Raw genomic sequence first — 12957 nt, forward strand, 5'->3', positions numbered from 1 at the left:
AAGGCCTTGTATTATTTGGTCCAATAATCATACAATATAATATTTTGTGATAAATATAAATTGTCCCTCTAAATGAGCAGGAGAGCGGGGAGAAAAAACCTTTTGTAGTGAAATGGCCCACCTCGATTATCACTACAAAAAGTTTCCCCCCACCCCCCGCTCTCCTGCTGGTAATAGCTCACCTTACTTGATCACTCTCGTTACAGTGTGTATGGTAATACCCATTGTTTCAGGTTCTCTGTGTATATAAATCTCCCCACTGTATTTTCCACTGAATGCATCCGATGAAGTGAGCTGTAGCTCAGGAAAGCTTATGCTCAGATAAATTGGTTAGTCTCTAAGGTGCCACAAGTACTCCTTTTCTTTTTTAAAGGTTAAACAGGCACTCGCTCTCACCAGAAATAGTGAGCAAACTTAAATCAATTAATCCTGATGGTTGGGGTTTACCTAAATACTCGTCTGCTATTGGTCCAAAAGGCTGTCCGTAAACCACCATTCCACCTTCCCTTTTTGTTTTGACACCCTGCTTCTTCTCCTAGGCTAGACTCTAGTCTAGTCTAGGCCCCAATTCTGCCAGCTACTCCATGCTGGTAGACTCCTATTGACTTCAGTAGGGCTCCAAGGGCATTCAGGGGTCTGCCTGCCTCCCCCACATGGCATTCTTTGCAAGATCAGGATCTAGGTGGGCACATTTCTTACTTTTAAGTACTTCATACACATTTTGAAAATTGCCCCTGCCTGAAGAAATACAAAAGATGCTCTGCTTTAAAAACAGAAGTAAAACACTTGCAAACTGGAGAAGCAGCAGAAATATGCCCTTCATTTTCAGTGCATCAGCTACCACAAGCAACCTGGGAGACTGAAATACCGTGTGTTTGTCCCTGCTGGTTTTTGCTTGCATTTGTGGGTTACTGTTGTGAAAGAAGCAGAGCAGTTCTTGTGCTACAGTCAATTTGCATTTGCTCCTAGCCTTATTACAGATGTAAGTCAATGTTTTCTGCACTAACATTATTAATTAAAAAATCACTCCACTATAAATCAATATGTAACAGTGTGCTGTAAAATATTGGTTTTATCTTCACAGGAGGGGTGTGTGTGTGTGTGTGTAATGGAGACTTTCATGAATTATGACCTTTTTGTCCAAGCAGGGATGTAAAACCTACTGTTCTATTTCTGCCCATATTCAATAATATCTTAGAATAAGCTTTTGTGTATGATGATTTTGGGGACATTGTAGCAGTCACCTCTCTTTTGGATGTGGCAGGCGAGCAGGTAAAGTTTTCACATGGACATTTTTTAATCTGAATTCATAATTTACAGCAGTCTTAGGCCTGAAGCAACTATGCACAGAGGATATCTATAAGCCTGTATAATCCTGGTGTTTCCTAAGTGGTAGTTGACTGTAACTCCCACACCCTAAATTACTTGGAAAGCATTGAAATACCAAAGTGCACTCTTCTCAAATGGTTTTTAAGACTTTTTGTACTCTTGGCTGGTTTTTTTTTGCAGGGGGGAAAATAGTTTACTTGAATGAACAGCTGTGCAGTATCTTTCCAGCTACTCAAACAACTTGAACTATTTTCTTAAGTCATTTGTATTCTTTTCCATTTAAATAATCTCATCAATATTGCAAACAAGAAAAAATTGAAGAGTCTTTGTAACAGCTTGTCACCAACCCGAGCACTCTTCTTGTGCACTCCACAATGATGATCCGTACACTCAAAGCACCTGTTTGGGGGGAGGGGGTGGGAACTTGTACCATCCAGCTGGTTATCAATTTCCTGGCCTCTTCCCCAAGTGCTAGATGATGGGGTCGTTCTTCCTGGGGCTTCCCGATAATGGCTGTCTCTATCCCAGTCCCCACTTTCACTTGCCTTTTACTATTTATTAAAAGGAATAATTCAACATACAAATGTAGTCCAAGTCAAAAACCTAGTTTATGGACCTTTCTGTGGTAGGTAAAATGGCAATTAACAGGGCAGAGAGAGACTTGGAGGAGCAAATAGTCAAAAGAACAAATACGGAAAAAGTATGGCTGGCAGTGTGGACTCTTCAAACCTTCTGGAGGGAAGAGATGGTGATGAAAAGCTTAGACACATGGAAAGGTTTTCGTATGAAGAGAGAGTGATAAGGTTGGGCCTGCTTAGTTTAGAGAGGAGACAAATGAAAAAGGACATACATGCTGGTGATATACAAAGTTGGGCACTCCTGTTTGCCCTTCCCTATGGTACAAGAACAAAAGGACAGCCAATGAATTTAAAAAACAACAAGTCTTGAAGTAAGCTCATTAGCAGACTATCTCATTGGGAGAGGGGGAGATAAAGCTTGGTAGGATTTAAAAAGGAATGAGAAGGGGTGAGATCCTCATCCCAGTTCTAGCCTCTTTATGCTGGATAAAAGGACCAGAATGGTGTAAATTAGTCCTAAAAAACCCATCTCCTGCCAAAGGAGGATTCCTCCTGAGCAAGCACTACAGAAGCCAGCTTTAAGGCTGCCCTCAGAGGACCCCCTCACAAGGTGTAGGAGGCATGGTGCTCGGGGGCAGGGATGCAGCCCTGCAGAGATTCTGGGTAGTGCTGAAGCCGAAGGAAGCTGATGTAATTTAGACAGACACCCCCCCTCCCCCCCCCCAGGATTGTCTGTATTACTTTTCAGACCTCTCCAGACCTGCAAAACAGCCCAGGATAGGGAGGTGCAAAGATGACATAAAACCACTTAATGACACAACCTGTGCTGTGAGTTCTGTGCTGCACTTCTTAGAGGTGCAGCCCCAAGTCTCACCCCTGGTATTTATGTTGCTTTTAAGATCATCCATAATTAGGTTACATATTATAAAATATGTGTAATGGATATAACTCGGGGTTGGGGGCATAAGCCGCCAACTCAAGCTGATCAGGAAACTGGATTTCCACTGTGTGAGAAATTCTAACCTTTTGAAAAATTGTTTTCATTCTGACTTGGAAGGAAAAATCAAAATTTGAATTTTTTCATGTAAACAAAATTCTGAAAAATTTAGTTGGAAACACTGAAACATTTCATTTTGGTAATGTTGAAACAAATATACATATGTGTGACTATAATACAGTTAATAGAACCTAGAGATGTAACTAAATGAATTGAAAATATAAAGTTGAAATGAAATGTTTCTGCCTTATCAAAATGAGTCTCAAATAGTGTCAAAATCAACACATTCACATTAAATGCTTTGATTTTGATGAAACTGCATTTTCCATTGGAAAACTGTTCTACCAAAAATCTTGACCAGATGTACCAAACACAAACTGCCTTGAGCTAGGTAGCAACTTCCTCTGCTGGCAGATTAATCCATCATTCTCCTTTTGGGATATTCTGCACCATGCTCTGAAGCATCTGGTATCTAGACAAACCACAGGTCTAGTTTAGTATGATAATTTCTATGTTGTTCTTTTGGGACAGGAAGCTATGGAGGGTCTTGGATACTGTGATGAAGAGTACAGTATCCAATCTTAGATTAGATATGTTATCCAATTATGTAATTAGTGATGCATTTTAAAGTAGTATGGAAAAGTCTGGCATGAAGGAGTTAATAGCAGCAGCAGCAGAAGAAAACAGTAATTTCTGAGTTATGCATTTATTAATTGCTCACTGCTTGTGGGATTTTAATTCTTTGCACTAATAGGAAAGAACATTTCAAAAAAATGCAAGTCACTTTGCCAAATTTAATTAAAAGGCTAAATGTTGGGGAAAGAACATAATAAGAGTTGTATTCCATGTAATTTCCCTAATGGCAATTCTACAAAAGTTTTAAGAGTCCAGTTCAGGCCTTCCAAAATTTTTCTCCAGTTATGTTGGAGGTTTATAGGCAAGGAGACTAGTTCTGTGTTGGTTTCCACCTGGGATGTTTTCTTAGTGCAGATTAAAAAAAGCAAAAAAGAGAGAGACCAAACAAACAAACAAACAAACAACCTTCTGCTGCTAGAAAGCCCCATACAAAAATATATTCTGTCTGATGAACTGGTACCAGGACAGCACAATGAGAGGTACAGAGAGGATGCAAGTTTGAGAATGACTGTGTTCTAATTTTAAAGGATATAATAGGTTTAGACAGCCTGGCAAATATTTCTCTTGCATTTCTATACAGTGCCTTCCATGTGAGGATCTCAAAACACTTTTACAAATATTTATTGTATCTTTATAGCTCCCCTGTGAGGTAGTATATATTATACCCAGACTTCAGGTGAGGAATCAAGCACAAAGAGCTGGAGTGACTAAGTGCAGGTGAGATCATACAACAAGTCAGTGCCAGAGCTAGGAATAAAATTCCTTCTCAATATAACAGTGCTTTACCTATTCTACAGTGTTTGCAAATACAGATGTGTTTAGTAAAATGAACACGAGGTCTGGATATGGAATAATGTACAGTACTTAATGGAGTTTAAATAGTTAAACTGTTTTGAGATATTCCTTGGATTACATATAGCATGTGAGGGGTACGGTACATATGCCCCCCACATAGATCAGTAGTTTTTAAGCGCTCCAACAAGCAAGCTGTAATTGGACTAGTTCCAGCCTTGTACTTTCAGGACAGATGGTCTCAGTCAAATTCTGAGCTGCTTCCCTGTCCAGTGGAATAAACCACTTCAGCTGCATTAAACCCTTGCACGCGTTTTCAAGCTGACTCTGAGGAACTTTTTCTCAAAAGTCTTTGCAATAACTAGCATTTCAGATAAACAGAGCACATCTCTCAAGTGGCGAAAGGGCCAACAGATGTTCTCTCATGTGTATCTGTGTGGGATTGGCTGAGGAAATCGTTCATGGCTGAAGCACTGGGAGAACTTGCACCAGTGTGAGGTATCTGTCCCACTATAGACTGCTTGCTGAAAAGGTGCATTGGCTGGGTTGTTTCCTGATCTACAGACTTTACTGATAGAACATAAGAATGGCCATACTGGGTTGGGCCAAAGGTCCATCTAGCCCAATATCCTGCTTTTTAGAATGGCCAATACCAGGTGCTTCTGGGGGAATGAACAGAGCAGGTAATCATTAAGTGATCCACCCGCTGTTGCCCATTCCCAGCTTCTGTTATTAGCATCCATGGCAGAGTAGGTTGTACTACATTTTGCAAGTTTTGCTTTTCCAGCATACCTTCTGTTTTTCCTGTTTAAAAAAACAAAAAGTTGATCAATGATAACCTATTGCTACCCCCGTTATGACTAGTGGAAGTTATGAAATTCACCCCATAAGAAATTATATCTGCATTCAGCAGATGCTGGCAGGAAGGAACACTGGGGAAGCTTGCAAGTCTCAATTGGATGCAGTACTTTAATCAACAGAATCCAGTTCAGTAGGGTTTTTATATGGTTCTTTCTGAACTTTATACTTAAAATGTAAGTTCCTGGGACCATGGGTGCCAGGTTTGTATAATTTTTGGTCATGCCCAGAACGGGTCCAAGCAGAGCCATCCCATCCATAGGACGGACTGGGGCAACCACCCCAGGCCCAGCGCTTCAGGTGGACACTGGATCCAGGGCGGCCTGGAGGGTTAGCAGGGGGCCTGGTGCCAGCCCCCCCCCCCCCACCCTGCTCCGCTGGCTCCCAGCGTCTGTCGGGAGGGTTTGGAATCCAGAAAGAGGCAGGGCAGGGGTGGAGCAGGGGCAGAGCAGGGCGGGGGCTTGGGGGAAGGGGTGAAGTGGGGGTGGGGCAGAAAGAGGTGGGGGAGATTTAGGTTGGATATTAGGAAAAGCTTTTTCACTAGGAGGGTGGTGAAACACTGGAATGCGTTACCTAGGGAGGTGGTGGAATCCCCTTCCTTAGAAGTTTTTAAGGTTAGGCTTGACAAAGCTCTGGCTGGGATGATTTAGTTGGGGATTGGTCCTGCTCTGGGCAGGGGGTTGGACTAGATGACCTCCAGAGGTCCCTTCCATCTATGATTCTAATAATAACTTAGATTGGTTAATAATTAAATCATACAGTATTTTAATATCATGTGCTACAAAAAGCCAGGAGACACGTTACAGAAGCGCTTGTGAGCCTTTGTCTGGGTATCACCGTGCTAGGGGGTCATTTCCCCCTCTACCTGCCACTTTCTAGTCTCCAGCTTTACACTTCTTCAGTGCTGCCCCATGAACTCAGAAAAGCCACTCTTCTTCTGCACCTAACAGTGCCTTGTCACCTTCATATCCTTAAAATGGATCGATTGTGTGAATCTTGACAAGTGTATTCACTACACAGTTTCCCCTCCTTCACAAACCTGGGCCGTCACACAGTTCTGTCCATGTGTGAACGAGATCACAACCCCTGGAGCAGAGATCCTGTCTTCTTAGCTTTGTGCAGTGCCTTTGCTCCATAAATAGGGCCCTACCACATTCACAGCTGTGAAAAACGCATCATGGATGGTGAAATCTGGTCTCCATTGTGAAATCTGCTGGGAAGGGGCAGGCATGGGCAGCGGGTATAAGAAGCCAGGGGAGGCTAAGCCTACCCAAACAAGATGTGGCGCATCTCCTGCTGGAGGTGCACCAGCCTGCCACCTTTGGAGCACTGCCACTGCTGAAAGGATGCCTGGGCAGTAGTTCTGCCTGCACTCTGCCCCGAGGCCGCACTCCCGCTTGTCCTCTTCCTCTGTGGCCCTGCCCATACTGCTCCTCTTCCTGCCCCTTCCCCTGAGGTCCTGCCCTCACTCCGCCTCTTCCCCCCACCCCTGCACGTTGCTCATTGGCAGGTGGGAGGGAGGGCTCGGGGGAGGGGGCAGAGTGGCACGAGTGGTGGGTGACGGGGTACTTGGGGGAGGGACTGAAAAGGTACGAGCAGCAGGTGTCCTTGGGGGAGGAGGCGAAGAGGCACAAATGGCAAGGGCTTCAGGGGCTGAGCGGGAGTGGGCCTCAGGATGCAGCCATGGTCCAGGTGCCAGTGGCCCTTCCCACTTCTAGGGAGCTTCCGAATGTGGGAGTTATGTGCTGCCCATGGGGGCAGGGCTGGGGGCGCCCTAGCCAGGGATCCTACCATAGGCACCAACTCCGTGGGTGCTACGGGGCTGGCGCACCCAGGGTGAAAAATTAGCAGGTGCTGCGCACCCACCGGCAGCCAAGCTCTCCCTGCCTCCCCCCCTCCTTGTCTCCTCCTCCCCCAAGCGCACCACGTCCCCACTCCTTCCCCTCCCAGGACTTCCTGCCTGCCTCCTAACAGCTGTCTGGCAGCACTTAGGACTTTCTGGGAGATTGGGGGAGGAGTGGGGAGGAGGCAGTAAAGAGGCAGGGCAGGGACTTGGGGGAAGGGGTGGAATTGGGGCAGGGCAAGAGTGGGGCTAGGGGGGCTTCCAGCACGCACGGGGCAGAGGGGAAGTCGGCACCTATGGCTCCTACCATGTGCCGGGTTATAGCTGCTAGTCCTGGCAGGGGTGGGGAGGGATGGGACTTCCTCTTCTGCAGGGGCTGCTTCTGGGGCCGGATCAGACCCACCTCCGGGAACCTCCCCCATCTTCAGGAAGGTCAGCACCCCTGCCCCTCTTCTTGCCCCCATCGCTCCCCAGTCACGGGGGGGAAGGAGTCACGGCACAGGGAGTAGCAACAGAGCTTCTTACTGCTGGGAGAGGTTCCCAAATGTGGGTCTGACCCGGTCCAGGAGTGGCCCATCTAGGGGAAATGGAAGTCCCGTCCCTTCCAGTCCCTCCCTAATCTGGCTGGGACTAGCAGCTGGAGCCTGGTAGGAGCCCTGGGCTGGGGTATCCCCAGCCAATGGTGCTGGAACTGCGGGGGGAGGCAGGAGTCATGGGCCATACCCACCACTTTTTAACATGGCATTGTTCAGGGGAATAGGTAGGAGTTGCTCTTCATGGCAGGGGAGCTGATAATGGTGATCAGCTCCCCCACTGTGAAGTGCAGCCCCTGCCAGTGCCACTCTGAACCTGCCCAAGGCTTACAGTTTTGGGGGTCAACACTAGCATGAAGCACAGACCCTGCTAGTGCTGCTCCATGCCTGCCTGAGGCTTGCAGTTTGGAGGGGTGTGTAATGCCACCTCTGTCCCCCAAACGACACCCACGTTAGAAAGTGGGGGGACCTGACCCCCAGCCATCCCAGTTCCAGCACCAATTTTACCTCCCCCACTTTTCCAAAGGTTCTGGCGTCCTTGCCCTCAGCCATGCCCTTCCGGGCTCCAGGCCCAGTGCTCGAGGGCTAAAGGGACCTTGGGCTGGGGGGGCGGGGGGGGAGACCACAGAACCCTGCTGACCATGGGGCCCTAGGCAGTCAACCACCAGTAAGGCTGGCCTTGTCCCCCCCTTTAAAAGTTATGACCCCCTATACCATGGGACCCTCAAGTCTGTGCTGCCCGCTGCTCAGCTCTGAAGGAAGCACCTGTCAGCAGCAGTGCAGAAGTAAGGGTGGCAATACTGCAACCCTCCTACAATAGTCTTGCAAAAAAACCCCCTCTTTTGGATCCAGGCCCCCTGGTTACCAACACCGTGAAATTTCAGATATAAATATTTGAAACCATGAAACTGAGGATTTAAAAAAAGCCTATGACTGTGAAATTGACCAAAATGGACTGTGAATTTAGTAGGGCCCTATCCGCAAATAATAAATGGAGGGCACAATCTTACCCTTACTCTGCCCCTAGGCTATGACTGCCATTGATTACACACAATCCATGGGATCCCTGCTGTTTCAGTGGGCATGAGGGTTCAGAAAACATTGTCCCCCCCTAATATCCTTGTCCCTTGGGATAGTGATTTCAAGCCAGGAGAACTAAGGCACACAGAGAGAGAGAGAGAGCCTCATATGTTACTTGCTGGAAGATTTTTCTGCTGGCTATCTTTGTGGCCAAATTCAGGGTAGCTCTTCAGAGCAGGGAAACTCAGTCTAGGTAGAAATTACACCCCCCTGCTTCCCTCCCCCAACCGACCAAAACCAGCAATGCAATACATTTGTGCCAAAGATATTTTATTGAGAAGGGACAAAGTCACATTTTGTTATTCCATGAATTAAAATGGAAATCATTCATATTACAAAAGAATAACTCAGAGAAGCACCATAGACAAATATATGTGTCCAAAGCTTAATAGTAGGGGGAGAGAGAATGCTGCGTGTAAAATCTCAGAGAGTATGCAGCGCTATCTAGATAAGCTAAAAGTTCTCCAAGCTCTGGGTTTGCCAGGCAGAGGGGGAAGCTGCCGGGAACAAAGTGCTACTCAGCTTGAATTCTCCTCCTGCTTAGAGAGTCACTCAGGACAAGCTAGACACGCACTTGTTCCCCAAGGACTGACTCAGCGGAAGGCAAAACTTGGCAGTCTGCTGTGGCGTCCAACAAGGATGACTTTCACCTCCTTGCATTCGTTCGGAAAGCGTTTAAAACCCAGACAGGCTTTGCCAAACTTACTTTGTCCACACCGCAGGAAACAACCAAGACACTCTTTGTACGGAGAGGGTGCAATCTGAAGGCAACCCAAGCTAGTGGTGGGGCTGTTTATATACATAATGGAGATGCTGATCTCATGCCAAAGTTAATGTCACAATGTCAACTTCTGAACACAACTTGCAAGGCTACCGGTAAATCGCATTAACCATTTAATACCCGGCCGAATTTCAATTTAGACTCCAGGGACGGGAAAATGATAGCTCATTGTCCGAATCGGAATGCAAATAATTAGGACAGGTGAGTATCCGACTGCCTGCTGGTAGGTTTGTTTATGCAGTTCTAGGGGCTAGTGTACATTTCGCAGGTGGTTTACACGCCCACGGTCTGCTTTACGTGGAAGAAATCATTATTAATCTAGATCCCTTCACTTCTTGCTATGAGCTGTTGTAAGGCTCTGAAGTTTTAATAAGGGGCAGTGCGAATACGCCGACCCTTTTATGTCAACAGTAATTCAGGGAATTTAGCAAAGACAGCGTTTCTTTTCTCCATCCTTTTGCCTTCAGGCTGAGCTTGCTGCTCAAACCTCTGCCACATACAGAAGCCAGGTTGAAGGACTTCCCCTGTGTAGCCAGAGATCGGAAACGTCTGATCTCTAGAAAGCGAAAATCGCTGAGACTCCGGACCTGCAAAAAGGCATCCTCAAGGTAACTACAGCTCACTTGGCAGTAGGCGCCGTGTTAAGGTCGCCTCTGGCTCCACGTGCTGTCACTACCCATCGGAAATGGAATTAAACTGCATCGGAGTCAGAGCTGATCTAACACGGAGCAGACAGAAGATTACTGAGCAACAAGGCTGGTGGGAAGCAGCGGGCAGAAAGGATCGCTCGCTGCCGGAGGCTTTCTGTTCCCTCCTTACCGGCTGGAGGCTTTCTAAGGGGAGGTAACAGAAATTCACCGTAAAGGGCTTCTGACTTTCCTGGGAAAGGGAGTAACTGCCCTGCGCGGGGGAGAAAACCCTGCATACAAGCAGTGATCTTACCTAAAGCTATACAAAGAGCGTTCCCACTGGCAGATATCTGCTCTTGAATGTAGGCATGGCGAGCTGGCATGCCCAGCGCAGCAAACAGAGTGCAGCCAGAGAGCTCGGAGTAGGGTGGTTCTTCACTGGGCATCCCCAGCCCAGCCGCTCGGAGGGGTGTCTCTCATTTTCACCGAGACGGTGAAGGGCAGAGGTTTGAGGGCTAGCCCGTGGATGCAGTCCATGGTGAGCCGCTCGGCCGGGTTGGCCTCGAAGGTGCACTGGTGCAGGAGGATGGCGGTGAAGAGGCAGATCTGCAGCTTGGACAGCTGGTCGCCGATGCACCTCCTCTTGCCGATGGAGAAGATCATGACGCTGCAGGTCAGGTCCCTGTCCAGCTTTTGCTCTCCGTCCAAAAACCTGGCCGGGTCGAAGAGGTGGGGGTCCTTCCACTTGTGCTGGTCGTGATTGACCGACCACTGGTTGACGAAGACCACCGTGTCCTTGGGGATGCGGAAGCCCTGGAGCACCACGTCGGCGGTGGTGGCGTGCGGGATGGTGACCGGCACGAAGCTGCTGAAGCGCAGCGTCTCGTAGATGAAGGCTTCCAGGTAGGGCAGGCAGCCGCAGTCCTCGGCCGTGGGCAGCCGGGCCCGGCCCACCACGCGGTCCAGCTCGGCCTGCAGCCGGCGCTGGAGGTGCGGGTGCTTGAGCAGCAGCAGCAGGACCCAGCAGAGGGCGGTGGAGGTGGTGTCCTGGCCGGCCCCGAAGATGTCGGTCATGGTGCCCTCCACGTAGTCCCGGCTGAGCCCCTCCTGCGCCCCGCCGCCGCCCTGCTCGATCTTGCCGATGACGACGTCGCTGATGTCCCGGGTGAGCCGCGGGTCGTAGGTGCGCCGGTGCTGGGCGACCTTGGCCCGGACGAAGTCGTGCAGCTCGCGGTTGACCGCTTGGAAGTCGCGGAAGACGCGGCGCACGGGGTTGGGGAAGGCCTGGAGCCAGGGCAGCACGTCCACCAGGCTGCCCGCGCCCACCGTCTGCCCGAACTTGTCGTTGCGGCCCAGCAGCGCCCGGAACTCGCCGTCGTCGTGGCTGTAGCGCTGGCCGAAGCACAGGGCGCAGATCACGTTGGCGTTGGCCACCGTGAACAGCGGGCAGGGGTCGAAGTAGGCGCCGCCGGCGCCCCGCCGCAGGAAGCCGCGGATCAGTTCCCGCGCTTCCGCCGCCACGTGCTGCTCGAAGAGCTGCCGGCTGCGGCCGCTGGCGGTGGAGAAAGCCCGCAGGCTGGCGTGGGCCAGGCGGCGGTGGGCTCGCCACAGCTCGCTGTAGCGGCCGAACGCCATGCTCCGGCCGCCGGACACCAGGCGGAAGGAGGGGAAGTCGGGCCGGCCGGCGAACTGGCCGCCCTGCCGGACCAGGGCTTGGCGGATGGCGGCCTCGCCGTTGAGCACCACCACGACCCGCCGGCCCAGCCGCAGCTGGAAGACGTCGCCGTACCGCTGGGCCATCTTGCAGAAGGTGAGGTGGGGCAGGCGGTCCAGCTGCAGCACGTTGCCCAGCAGGGGCCAGGCGAAGGGACCCGGCGGGCTCCCGCTCGGCGGCCTCAGGCGCCTCCTCGCCCACAGGCAGAGGAAGAAGGCGCTGGCGAGGAGCAGGGCGGGCCGGACTGTGTCCTTGAGCCAGGGGGCTGGCTCCCCCGGGCGGCCGCCGCTGCTCTCCCCTCCCGTGGCCATAGCTCTTACCCCGCCCAGACTCCGGGTCCCGGCCTGGGGAAAAGTCTAGGGAGCCTCTTGTGACCCCAAATTGTCTGGGGGGAAATCTCTTCAGTCCAGCCAGTCACTAGTGCAGCACCTGAACCGTCTAGGAATCCCCTTGTGCGCTCGCCGGGAGATGGCTCCTTATTGAGCTTGGAGACCCAGTAAATCTCCTCTCAGCCTATAGATCCCTCTGCAGTTTCCAGGGTCTCATAATCTCATCCTGAGTTCCTATAGTTTTTGCGTGAGCGAATGGGTTTCTTCAAATTGCCTTGTCAGGTTGATCCTTGAGACTCAGTACCAGAGAGCCCCCCCCCCCTTTTTTTTTTTTGCCTGTGTCTTTGCCTAGTAATTTCAGTCCCGTCCTGTGTTAACCTTCTCTAAGATCCTTCGCTCTGCTCTGGTGATTGGGAAGGGTGCATGCCCTGGCTTTATAGCTGCCTTGAAAGGGGCTGAGCCTTTCTCCTCCCATTGTGGTGGTCCCAGAGTCCCCCGAAAAGTCCGTGCGAAGCGATTGCGTGATTTCGTCCCGGAGAGAATTGAAACAGCAGATTCATCCATCAAAAGAGGAAAGTCTGCAACTTTCCAAACTCTTCCCTGTGCCAAAGGCAACACGGTTCCCGGAGCAGGAGGAGGAGAAGAGCTTTTACCACTGGTCTCTGTGAGGCGCCTTAACAGGCTTTCCCCACTGGGAGACTTCAGCACAAGGAAGGGATATTCTTTTGTGCTTTGAAAGAGGCTCTTTCTAACTTCCAAGTTTGTTGATTGCAGCAAAAGCTGCAGTATAGAGCCGCCTCTCCCTCTTTGCCCAGAGGATGCTGCTGAATGGCTGACGGTCTATGAAGAAGGACCTGC

At 50.0% G+C, this 12957-nt stretch overlaps 1 pseudogene; it reads right to left on the bottom strand.

Annotated features, from left to right (window-relative positions):
* Nucleotides 1-8908: 8908 nt before the first annotated feature.
* LOC141989256 (cytochrome P450 1B1 pseudogene) lies at nucleotides 8909-12746 on the bottom strand (annotated as a pseudogene).
* Between the last annotated feature and the right edge of the window lie 211 nt (nucleotides 12747-12957).

The sequence above is a fragment of the Natator depressus genome, chromosome 6 (assembly GCF_965152275.1).
Source record: "Natator depressus isolate rNatDep1 chromosome 6, rNatDep2.hap1, whole genome shotgun sequence".
Classification (NCBI taxonomy): domain Eukaryota; kingdom Metazoa; phylum Chordata; order Testudines; family Cheloniidae; genus Natator; species Natator depressus.